The 13,515-nt window shown below is 32.5% G+C and overlaps 2 protein-coding genes across 3 annotated transcripts in view; both read left to right on the top strand.

Moving 5' to 3' along the window:
- The window catches only part of LOC145307096 (divergent protein kinase domain 2A), a 120,509-nt gene that overhangs the window by 13,246 nt on the left and 93,748 nt on the right, over positions 1-13,515 (top strand). The window lies entirely within an intron of this gene.
- The window catches only part of LOC145307217 (uncharacterized), a 43,712-nt gene continuing 40,226 nt past the window's right edge, over positions 10,030-13,515 (top strand). Inside the window, exon 1 of the mRNA XM_080149596.1 lies at positions 10,030-10,168. The gene's annotated coding sequence lies outside the window, so the exon portion shown is untranslated. The remainder of the gene's footprint in view (positions 10,169-13,515) is intronic.

Raw genomic sequence — 13,515 nt, 5'->3', positions numbered from 1 at the left:
TATAATGTCTAACACAGCTCTAAAAAGACGCATTAATAAATATGAAGCGAAAATGGATTTAAGTTGTATTAGACATTATACAAATGGCTAAAATAATAATTTTAAAATTTTGAATTCTTATGTTGTATACTCTGTGTTGAAATCCCATCGTCTTCATTCAATCAATCAATGTCGAAAAAATTGTCGAAAAAACGCGGCATTTATTAAAAACCCATCTCAGGAATCACCATGCAAAGTTTGAAATCAATAGGATAATTTTAACATGCCTAAATTAACGAAAAAAGCTATCTGTCTTGGACAGACGTATGGACGTACAGACGGACCGACGCTAATTATAGAAAAGCTTCCCTTTTAAAAAATATATTTCAATTTCTTTTGTTAACAGTTTAAATTATTTTTGAAAACATTTTAATGAAAATTCAAATTGTTAAAATACAATTACAAATCTGTAGCAAAAGTAAGTATTTTAAACAATGATAGCAACATTAACATCCATGAGAGCAAAGCAAAGTGTAAATGATGGGCAGAACGTGGGGCCGAGCCTAATTATAGGAAAAATGAGGGATTATTCATCTCTTTGTTAGGGGTTTTCTTACCAACTATTCCTATCATCTCCATCATTTTTATGACGTCACATGGCTGATTTTTGAGACACTTTGTTCAGTTACGCAGCTGTATCATACTTTTTCCTTTTTCTTTGAAGTATAAACTTTCAAAATTGCCAAGGTAAAAGTTATTATAGAGTAGCTTTGCTACTAAAATTAAATTATAACAAAAATGACAACCTCCATATAAGTGAAGCTCTGAAACGGTAGGACAGACGAACATTAACTCTTGTTAAACTAAAAATAAAACATTTAATAAGTTTTGGCAAAAAAAAACGTAAATTTGTTACAAAACTTCTTTAATACAGAATTATGTTTTAGGGCATACTGACATTTTAAGGATAGAGATGCTTCACTCAAAATATTGTACCTTATTGTAATAGGAATAAGCAATCCAAAAATCGAATAACTCGGGTGATTTTATCACATGTTGGACAAAATGGACGTAGGGACATTCTGTAAATCTATAGGAAAATTCTAACATGCCTAAATTAACGAAAAAACTATCCATTACGGACTGACGGACGGACGGACTGACCAACCCTAATTATAGAAAAGCTTCGCTTAAAAAAAATTTTATAATTAGGTTTGGGAAGTAGACTTCTTATCAATTAATTATAATACATTTTTATATATTTTTAATGTTTAGTAGTGAAGCTACTCTATGAGCCTATATCTTAAAATAGCGGCTTTGCACCTGAAGGGTATAAAAAAAGCCATCTGTAATAACAAATTACAAAAAATGCACAAATTAAAAACTCGCCTATGGCCCGATCTTTAAAAATAATCCCTAAAAACTGAAAATACAATATCACGGCAATAAGATTCTTTTTCTTACATGTTATTTTTATTTATTAAAATTTAGAACCTTTAATGCTAAGGTACAAAATATTCTAGACTAGCGGATTCGCCCCTAGCCTCTAGAGGTAATTAAAAAAAAAAATTAGGTACTCAACTAAAAAATAAATGATATGAGTATCGAAATAATTACTTCTTCTATTACTAAACAGCCGAAAAAATTGCAAATGGGTCACTAATTTTTCGCAAATCAAAGGCAAATTCCCAAAATTGGTAAAAAATAAATTGTTTTAAATTGGGGGAGGGGGATTTTTTTGTTTTTAGGAGGGTTGGGAGTGTCCCACCCCCCAATAAAATAGCCTGAAACCACCACAGGACCAGTAGGTATATTACCTGAAGAGTAGAATCAAATTGGTTCAGTGGTTACTGAGATCTTAAGGGACGGACGGACGGACTGACAGACATCATTCTACTTTGTATTGTAGATAAACAAATTAACAAATATTAACAGCATACATATTTACAACAAGACATGCATTATGTATATCAAACATATACATATTTTCACATTTAGTGAGGAAAAAAATATTTATAAAACTCGCTTTGCTTGTCAAAAATTATCAGAGAGGGAGGGGTACAATGTGAACTATTTTTTACACTAGTCCCCAAAGTTTTATTATAACATTTTCTTATTCATCATTAATAAAAACAAAATGATTCCCCTCAATATTTTTATTTGTGAAGTTACTCTATAGTTTCAAATGTCCGTCTGTTTGTTTGTCAGAGAGGGGACAGTTGGTGGTTTATTATACTAGTCCCCAAAGTTTTGAATTAGTATTTTCTTATTCTTTGGCTTAATAACTTTGTGGAATTTTTTGTGAATTCTGATTGGTTGGATCATTAAAGTGTCAAAACTTTAAACCATAATTTGTAATATACAGAAGTGGTAATTTGTGTATCATCATAGGGGATGTACATTACTTTATCGGTCATTGTCTTATCCCTTTAGATCCCTGAGTCCTTTGTCTGAAGTATTTTGGGGGGAAATCTTTTTGAAACCAATGGAATGAGCATCAAGTTCATATTTTACTTGGTCCATTGGCCTGCTTGTCATGATACAAAAAAAACTTGCTACATATCTATCTATCTATAATATAAAGTAGTAAGTTTTTTGTCTCTAGCGTTGGACCTCCCTAACCACTGAACCGATAGGGAAGCCATACTGAAAAATTCCTCTGCTGAAATAATTTCTGTTTTTGTGAAGATTTCTGCAGTATAAAAATATAACTTTACTCTATATTTCAACAGATCTTAGTATATTTTTCCTAAGTTTCATTTGTCTATTAATTTCATTTTTTTCTCGATTCCTATTCAGGATTGACGGCTGAAATTATCAGGGGGTTGAATATTAGGGTGGGTCGATTTTGGACATTTTTTTCTGAGGCCAAAGCGGGGATCTGCACTCAATTTATATAGATATAATACACCCTTGGATGATTTAAAATTTATCCTAAGACTTAAAACCGCTGACGACCAGACATTCAATTGTATAGCTATTTGTAAATGGGAGTCAAAAATTTATTGAATCAGAACTATGGCTTCATGGTGCTCCCTGGAAATGCGTTGAGGAGCTGAGTCAGGAACTTTTGTCCGTTTCAAAAAATCTCGTTCCTAGCCTGAGAAAATCTAAAAAACCTCTACAAATTGGACAATTCTCAATAAACCTTAAAAATTTTTTTGGTTTTTTAGTGATTTCTAAGGCTAGGAACGAGATATTTTGAAACGGTCAAAAGTTCCTGATTCTACTCCTCAAGGCCTTTCCAGGGAGCACCATGAAGCCATAGTTCTGATTCAAATTTTTTTTTGAATGTCGTCTTTGCATACTAATAAGTAATGAATTATATTTTTAAGTGGTCGTGTTCTAAAACTAAATTTTTTAAAATTCTTTTTCGGTCAGAAATGTTTTTAAGGTTAATTTTATCTGTTGCATATCCCCGCTTTGTCTAATTCCGATATGAACCCACCCCATTGAATATGTTCATATTCTACATATTTCAATCAAGTTTCATTGAGATTTCTCTATTAATTGCGTGATTTTAAAGGTTTCTTGATTTCCATACTTTATCAAGTTTAATGTTTTTTTTTTGTATGAAACTGCTTCATAGTAATTTTTGGATGTTGTCATCCTTATTATTTCTGTAAATTTCTAGCTATCGTGAAATAATACATGACACAATCAATTCTAAAATTTCCTGTTTGAGAACTAGAGGGTATGACGTTTTAAGCCAAGAAAAAAATAAAAGAGAGGAATCGAAGCAACTAGAAGACGAAAATAGGCAGTCTAAGAATATTAGATTAGATATTTTCGTTTTCATGTTTTAACCCATTAGTGACAAACCGGCTTTTAACGCCCGGTTCCAGAAAATGCCGAAAAAAAACGGTTCTCAGTTTTAGGATTGCATCATTCTCAGTATGAATCCCCCCTCTACTACCCTGGTTTTCATTTCCCCCTGGAGCAGACAGTTTTGCTTACTTCCGTTTGCCGGTATAGCTCAACAAAATTTGAAAACCAAGAAAAACGAGGTGATTTTAAAATACCCCTCCTAACTTTTTGGTTTATGAAGTAAAGTTAGTGATTTTTTTCATGAAATTTAAAGTTTATTGGCAACTACATTCATTTGTGAAATCGTTTTATTCAAATTATTATGTTTTATATGATTTTTTTATCGTTTAATTATGTTCTATATAACTCCGGTTCGGCGTGAGTAAAAATACCCGCAAGTTTTATTGCCCTGCTCGGCATGAGTAAAGATACCCGTCCACATATATTAGCAAAAGTTTTAAAACTTCCTCGAAATGGGCTTTTTTAACCGAAAAGGGCGGTACCTATAGCCAAAATCTTAAATGTGATATAAATTGTTTTGTATGTTAGTTGTAGCTCTATCAATTACATGAGGTTATGTAGTTTTCAATTACGGATCGTATCGTAGTTTTAAAAAGTGTTCATCTCACTTTGGGCGTTCAAAAATTACATTTTTAATTTTTTGGGCCAAATAACCGGGTATTTAGGTCGAAACCGGGCTTGAATGCCGGGGGAAAGCACCAAAAAACGCCAAAAACGGTTATTAATGCCGAACGGTTTCTTTACTCGCGCCGAACCGGGTTTTATTGCAACTTTCCTGTGCACGCCACTAGAGCAAAACAAAAAAAATTGGAATTCAGTTTTTACCATAACAAAGCTTCCCTGAAATTTTCAGCTCGATCGGTCCATAAAAGTGGCGCTCGGCACTAATGGGTTAATTAAAAATTACATAGAATTTTATTTTTATTTTAAAAAATTTGTTCATGAAAGATGAATCCTTCTATTTCTAAAAAGGGGAAAATTTTTTTCATAATGAACATTCAGCTGATTCTGACCGCCCACGGCTGTTTGCTAAATATCGCTTTTCTTTTTATTCAAATTATTATTTATGATTGACTTACAAAAAGCCCTGGGCGGCTTTTGATTTTCGTCTTCTTCTAAATTTAGGGATGGGGAAGTAGTATTTTACCATGAAAAAGGGGTGAGTATTCATCCTCTTATCCTTTTTCCTTATGTTCTAAAGGAAACATTTATGGCAGTTGGACTGATTTTTAGCAGGTTTTGGATTATTTTTATATTTTTTACTTATATCCCATATAATTTGGTATTTTTTGTCCGATTTTCAAAATTTCAGTTTGTTACAAACTGCTGTTCAAGAACATTTTATAGAAATGCTCTTTTATAATATTGTATTTGTTGTCCTAGGAATCAATATTGTCATACTAATATTTAAAAAGACAATAAGCCCTCTCTCTTTCACAAACAGAAAATGAGATAGAAAAAACTCCTATCGAATGTAAACATTTTTAAAAAAATATAAGAAAAATTATATAAATTTAAATGTACAAACATTTTAAAACATAACTAAAATATTATAATAATTCATATAAACAAACAGCTTGTTGCTTTGAGACATATGTGAATGCAAAAATAATAAAAAAATGTTTTCAAGTCTTGGCTGTTTAGTTTAAGATAATTCTCTAACTGATAAAGATGCTGTGAGTATTGGTGCAAAAAATATGACGTAACAAAAAAAATTAGCCAATGAGAGGCCACTATAAATTTTACCATTGGTCAATAACTGCCTCTCATTGGCTAATTTTTTTTGTTACGTCATATTTTTTGCACCAATACTCACAGCATCACTGATAAAGTGTCGTCTGATATCAGATATGTATAAAAATGTGTTTTGAGAGTTTATAATAAATAAAAAGTAATCATCTTATAAATAAATTTGGGTATAGTCCCTTTCATGGCAACGCCCCTTAAGGGGCGATTCGTCGTATTTTTAAAATGGATTTTAATAGGTTATGTTAGGTTAGGTTAGGTTTTATTGGGTTAGGTGATTGCCCCACAGGGTTAGCCAATTGGCACTACAGGGGCTAGAAATAGGAGAAAAGCTACTGTGAAAAATATGAAGAATCGCCCCTTAAGAACGTTGCCACAAAAGGGACTAAACCCATATATTTGAATGACAACATCCATAACAGTGAAGCTCAACGAATTAGACAATCTAACAAAATAGTTGGTAACATCTCTAACTGAGAAGCTAAATGTAAAGGAGAACCATATCAGTTCAATAGAGATTCTTTAGTACAAATAGACAGATAGAACTCATGTTATTCTTATATTTGGATGACTGCCTTAACTAGGGAGGAAGGGGACATTGGAAATAAATTACACAATTACAATGGTATTCAAAGTTTTATACCCCATTTTTATTCGTTGGCTTCAAAAATTTGAGTAATTTAAGTATGGGAGTGTTCTTTCCCTCAAGAAAATAGCTTAAGGCCACCAAAGGACCTGTAGATATATTCCCTGAAGAGTAGAATCCAATCTGTTCAGTGGTTACTGAGATCTTAAGGGACAGACGTATTGACAGACAGACATCATTTTACTTTGTATTAAAGACTAGCACACCTAGAGGCCTGAAGAGGCACTTGAGAAGGGGGAATTGAATCGGATAACCCAATTTCTTAATTTAGATTTTAAAAGAAAAAAGTAAAAATATTTTTTAGATATCTTGATTGCTTCATCAGATAAAAAAAAACTTAACTACTTTATACAGGGTGTTTTTTTTTAATGGAACAAAAGTATTGCTTAATATAACCCACTTGCCATTGAAAGAAATTAATAATCTATATCTTAATTTCTTCATAGGGTTGGGGTGTTTTGTATTAGAAAAAAGTACTTGTCAATTTTCAACAAATTATGCCTTAAAAACCGGTTTTTCCAAAGTACCTATTTTTTTACTCATGAATATCATAATAGCGAAAAATTAGATTACAATTCAACAAAAATAGCAACTTGCACAGCACAGCTTTTGTCTGAAGTTCTAATTGTGTATGCGTCTGTTTATGGATCAAGACATTCCCCTACTCATAAAAATCAATTCAAATGTCATTTATGCTTGCCTTAGATATTAATTGTAACGTCTCTAGCATGACACTTACCTGAAACCACTCAAATAAAAAGCTGATTTCCGAAGTATCAAGTTAATATGTATGATTGTTTTTACCTCTTTTCCTAAATATGCAAAAAATAACAAGGATGACCACACCCATAAAAAAGGACCTCAAAAATATATAGGTCACCTTTAAAAAACTTTGTATTTTCAATTATGAACAAGAAATGACACAATAAAAAATGTCCCGAATTTGTATTAATTTTGAGGAACATGACTCCAGTGACGTCATATTAAGGGGGGAAGAACATCTTTTCAAAAGAGATGGGGAAAACCCCCTTTTCTCCCATCTCTTTTTTCTTCCCCCCTTCCCTTTTTTTTCTTTCCCCCTTCCCTTTTTCGGAAAAGAAAAATATGACGTAACTGGAGTCGTGTTCCTCAAAATTAATACAAATTAGGGACAGTTTTTATTGTGTCACAAGAAATACTTTTCTGAATTACTGAAGTTTGGTACAAAAAAATGTACAAAAAATATTAACTAAAATTGTTAATCAACAAACACGATATCATTTCAGAATTTCAGGAAAGCTTTAAATATGTCCTGGGCAGGTTTTTGGCTATTATTTTCTAAAAAATTAAGATTTAAATAAATATTTTCTTAATAAATATCTCAAAATCAATATTTTATGATTAGGCGTACTGACCCAAATTATAGAGCAGGCATTTACTTTAGAAAATGCTAAACAAATAAATTATTAAGATATGATATGTGTGAATTTGATATCCTTACTTCATATTACAACAGGGAGGGAGGGAGGGGTCTATACCGATTTTAGTAACAATTCCCCCCCCCCCCATATCATTGCAAGCTATCAAAGGCATTATTTCAATTCTAGACTTTGGGAGCAAAGCATCATTTATCTTCCATTGTCCCATCCCCGAATCTTCTATTTTACGGTTAGAGGTGTTCTCAAAAAACAGCTACACAAAAGAAGACGATTATGTCTTATGAAACTTTAATAAATTAATAAATTACCAGAGAGGGAGGGAGTAATGTGATGTTTAGTCTTCAAGTTTTATGATAACGTTTTCTTATTAGATGGCTTAACAACTTTGGGGACTTTAGTATAAATATAATGATGAAATGAAATATAAAATCAAACGGGGATAAACAATTATGACAACATCCATAAAAGCAAAGCTCTAAGATCAGACAAAATATCAACCCTTGTAGAGTGTCAGAGCTTAATAAAGAATATAAATTTATAAGCCCTTGAGGGGCGATTTAGTTTTAAAAAGAAAAGGTCAGCTTATACCAACAACAAAAAAAGTTCAGGAAAAAAATCACGAAACCTATTATTGATTTTCAGCTGTTGTTGGAGGCAAAATTTGATAGAAATGACGAGCTTTTTATCTGCCTCCCAAATTTTATTTTAGTCTTATTTCGCTTGTTGGCTATAAATACATTATTTATGAGAAAAGTTTTTTTTTTAAAATGTTTTTGGGGGAGTCATTTCTAGGGGCGATATCTCTTTGGAGGGTGGTGTTCCCCAAGTTACCAGAAAAGGAGGGGACAGTGGGCCGTTTATTACACTGGTCCTTAAAGTTTATACTTTAACTTTAGATTTCAACAGGAGGATTTAATTTTGTAAATTTCTAGATATTGTGAAATTAAACATCTTCAATTTCAAAATTTCCTGTTTGAGAAGCCAAGCAACTCTATAATTATATGTCTGTATGTGTAACCACAGAGCATTATCCCCTTGTAGTGGAATGCCCACTGGTTGGTATTATGTTGAGTAACATCCAACAGACAACTAACCCTTTGATCTCACTACCTTTGTGAGTAAGAAGTGGTAAGAAGTTATGCCTGTTTATGGGCTAAGGGACGTCAACGAAACTGTCCCAATTTTGTATAACTTTTACGGAACAAGTTCCAATTACGTCATATTTTTCTTTCCCGAAAAAGGGAGGGGAGGAAGAAAATCTTTTCAAAAGAGATGGGGAAAACCCCCTTTTCTCCCATCTCTTTTTTCTTCCCCCCTTCCCTTTTTTTTCTTTCCCCCTTCTCTTTTTCGGGAAAGAAAAATATGACGTAATTGGAACTTGTTCCGCAAAAGTTATACAAAATTGGGACAGTTTCGGTGACGTCGGGCTAAGGCATTTCCTCTACTCTAACTTTTAATTTAGTGCACCTGACATAGCAACAGTAGGAACATTTTTTTTTAAATTTGTTAGTTATGACACAGTGTCGGGCCGAGATTAGAATCTATCACCTCCCCGACGACATGGGGATGCACTGTGTGTTGAGCCACGGTCGTGGGGTAACAGTATGACTGTATTCGTTAGTCCTAAATACTGTGTATGCCCATAACTGATATTTGCAGTGATTCAAGGGATAAGACAATGACCAATATATTGATGTACATAACCAATGATGATACACAACATTACTCCTTCTGTAGATTATAATTAGTGGTTGAAACGTCTTGACACACAACATAATAAACCATCCAATCAAATTTCAATAAAAGTTCCCAAAGTTGTTTAGCCAAAAAATAAGTAAACTTTAGGGACTAATGTAATAAAAAGCCAATGTCCCCTTTAAGACCAGAAATTCGTTTTTTTACTTTAATATTTTTTATTTTTAAAAAAGGTTCGTTTTTTTGTATTATTTAATAAGTTATTGAATAAAAAAAGTTAATATTAGCCTTTTAGATAACAGCAATGAATTTTTAAAAATGATTTAAAATGTTGTTTTACTGTAAGCCTGTCAGTTTATGAACAGCTTTCTTTTTTGGCAGCGAAGACCTAAGTTAGAAAGTGAATTTATTGGGACATGCTTAAAATCTTGCAGTGCTTTAATCTCCCAGGCAGGTAGACAATTTTAACCCTTTTGATTATATATTTTATTCAATTTTTAGTATTAATTGTATTAATTTTTCTTTATAATTGACAAAGAGTCTTTGCTGACAACTTTATTATTTGTTATTTTTATGAAAGATAGCCATGTAACCGGTTTAAAATTTATAAACACATTATTAAATTTTAAGGGAAAAAAAGTCTGTGGGAAAAATTGTCCTAATATTTGGATTGCGAAATCATGGATGTAACTATTTTTTTTTTTTTAATAATTGATAAGTTAATATCAAAGTTTAATTATAATTTTGTAAAATGTTGATAACACATTTATAGACAGTTAGTGTAAACATTTGAGCTTGATTGAACATAGTTAATAGTTATCATTCTTATGAATGATTATGTGGTGAATATATTAAGGTATCTCATAAATTAACAAGGGTCACAACATACATAAAAGCGAAGCACTAAAATCAGATGGTAGGACAAACAAACCGTTTTAGATTTCAGAACTTAATAAGCAGTATATAAATTTATTGTATACAAACAAACAGACAGATAGACGTAAGGAAATGTTGTAAAATTGCTTAGATACAGTTCAAGTATATATTTACATTTTGGACATCAGAGAGATTCTTATAATATTTTATTGGTTGTCCTAGGAATCATTATTGAATAAAATTAGATAATTACAAAAATAATATCATATAAAAAGTGTTGTTTATAAGTATAAAAATAACATGTTTTAACTGAACGTACGGAGTTTTTAGTAATTACTATATAGTAAACGTACCTCGCTATAACAGGAATTATTATGAGTTTACAGAGTGATTATACTAACACACATACACACAAACTAACATACACACATATTTACACAAATAAATACACACACACATACATACACACACACACACACACACACATACACAAACACACACTCACACACACACATGGACAAACACACATACATACATTATATACACACACACACACACACACATACACGTACATATAAACAAAGGAATATAATCTATAATACAAAGTAGCTTGATGTCTGTCCGTCCGTCTGTCCGTCTGTCTGAAGCTTAAGATCTCGGTAACCACTGAACCAATTGGATTCTACTCTTCAGGGAATATACCTACTGGTCCTGTGGTGGTTTTAGGCTATTTTCTTAGGGGATGGAACACCCCCAACCCCCCCAAAAACAAAAAATTCCCCCCCCCAATTTTTTATTTTTTTTGTCGGAGATATCCTTAGTCCTTTTTTTTGCAGGAGATATCCTTGGTCCTTCTTTTTTTTATGAATTTCACCTTAACTTTTTTTTATCATCTCTTGGGGCAAAGCCCCTAGAGGCTAGGGGCGAAACCGCTAGTTTGTTATAAAATATAGAATTTATAAGTTATGTCACTGTAGATTTTAACAGGTTGTTTTATGTTAGGTTGCAGTTTGTCTGCTGTTTTCGGTATTATCCTCTTAGAAATTTTTTTTTGAATTTTGAAAATTTGATATTCAAAAAACAAGTCACTGAATTATGGCCCTCTATCTTTCACACACAGAAAATGAAATAGAAAAACCGGAGGGGAGGTCGTTCAACCCCCCCCCCCCCCCAAATATCGTTAAGGTTTTGAAAATTTCAGAGGCAATTTCTCTTTGAAAGTTGGTTGTACCCTCTCCCAAAATAGTTAAAAACCTTCCCAGGACTTATGAAAAGCTAACCTGTAAAGGAAGAACATATCTGTTTAGTGGTTGGCAAGATTCTTGGTACAAACAAACAGACAGACATCCTGTTACTTAACTATCAACCAGCTTCGCCCCATGAGGTAATGGAAAGTCAACTCCCAGAATGATTTTATAGTTATATTTTCAAAAAAGTTATTCTTTGCCGAATTTCTCTTTGGTAAAATCAAACCCAGGTTGTGCGCTGTATGCACAAAAATTTCAATTCGCAAAAATTAAACCCAGGTTGTTCAACGTACACACAAACATTGAAAACTCTCCTCTGTAAATTTTATTTAATACGTATAATTGCGACAACTTTTTAAAGATGTCAATTTTTAAAAGTTACAAAAAGCCCCAAAAAATTTTTGGGTGAAATTTTTTTTTTTTTTGGGGGGGGGGTTTCATGGCGGCTTCGCTCCATGGTGCAGTGGGGTTCCCCCAACCCAATTACTGTTTTTTGTTTACAAAAATAAAAAAAAATAACAATTTGGAATTGGTTTTATTTTTATTTTTTTTTGGGGGGGGGGTTTGGGTGTCCCACCCTCCTAGAAAAAAGCCTAAAACCACCGGAGGACCAGTAGGTATATTCCCAGAAGAGTAAAGCCCAATTTGTTCAGCATTTTTGTACATACGGCGTACAACCTGGGTTTGATTTTACTAAAGAGTAATTCGGCAAAGAATAACTTTTTTAAAATATAACTATAAATTCATTCTGGACGGTTGACTTTCCATTACCTCATGGGGCGAAGCCCCTAGAGGCTAGGGGCGAAGCCACTAGTAAGGATATGGGATAAAATGTTTGACTAAAATGAATATTTTAAATTATATCATTCATTTACAGTTAGGGAGTTGAATCCATTTTTATAGAAGCAGAAATATAATCTATGATTATGGTTTGGACCTTCTAAAACTGTAATCTACCTTTCCACTTTCCCCTCTCTTGGTGAAGATATCTTCAACGCTGATACGATTTTTGAAATGTAAGATTCTACTTTCCCTTCTCTTGGTGAAGATATCTTCAACGCCGATACGATTTTTGAAATGTAAGATTCCACATTCCCCTCTCTTGGTGAAGATATCTTCAACGCCGATACGATTTTTGAAATTTAAGATTCCACTTTTGCCTCTCTTGGTGAAGATATCTTCAACAAGAGAGACAAAAGTGGAATCTTATATTTCAAAAATCGTATCGGCGTTGAAGATATCTTCACCAAGAGAGGGGAAAGTGGAAGGGTAGATTACAGTTTTAGAGGGTCCAAACCATAATCATAGATTATATTTCTGCTTCTATAAAAATGGATTCAACTCCCAAACTGATTTAGGAACACATAAGTGACAAAAACAAAAGGTGGCTCAATGGTCAAATGTAAATATAATAAGTCAAGTGTAAATATAATAAGTATAGATGTATTTTATAACCAAGACAACTACCTGGCCCCGGTCTTGGGGACCTTTTTTGTCAGCAAGCAAATTGCTTTTTGCTTTTTTTTATTGAATTGGCTTTGTTAATGTTTATGATGCTATTGGCTAATTTTCAAAGATCCAATTGAAAGTCGACACATGGTCCACGAGGAATCCCAACTGCATCATTGAGCAAAACCCCCCAAGGAAAAAATTTCCCCACCCTATACTTTTTTTTCTTTTTTTTAAAAAGAATTCCGAGTTATGAAAGATGATTATCTGGGATTTAATTTTTTAGCTTCCCAAGACTTTCTTAGGTAAATTAGCCTAGAGAATAGGGGCGAAACCGCTAGTAGATAATTTATAAAGTAAATTTTCTTATATAAAATTTTTGTGTAAAATAATGTGAATTATCAAAGGAAATAAAATTCTTATCAAATTTTATATGAGACACATATTTAATAATTTTTTACATGAAGTAGGGGACATTGTACCTTTCAATACATTGGAACCCAAAGTTCTCTCATTTATTGGCATAAAACACTTGGGTACTTTAATGAAATCTTGATTAATTCGTTTTAATTAGCAGTATCTTTTAATCTACACAAGTGGTAATTTTGTTTCACATCATTAGGGATCTATA

The sequence above is a fragment of the Acartia tonsa genome, chromosome 15 (assembly GCF_053477335.1).
Source record: "Acartia tonsa isolate MP-2025a chromosome 15, ASM5347733v1, whole genome shotgun sequence".
NCBI classification, from domain to species: Eukaryota; Metazoa; Arthropoda; class Copepoda; order Calanoida; family Acartiidae; genus Acartia; species Acartia tonsa.
This window is presented reverse-complemented; position numbering and strand designations above follow the sequence as displayed.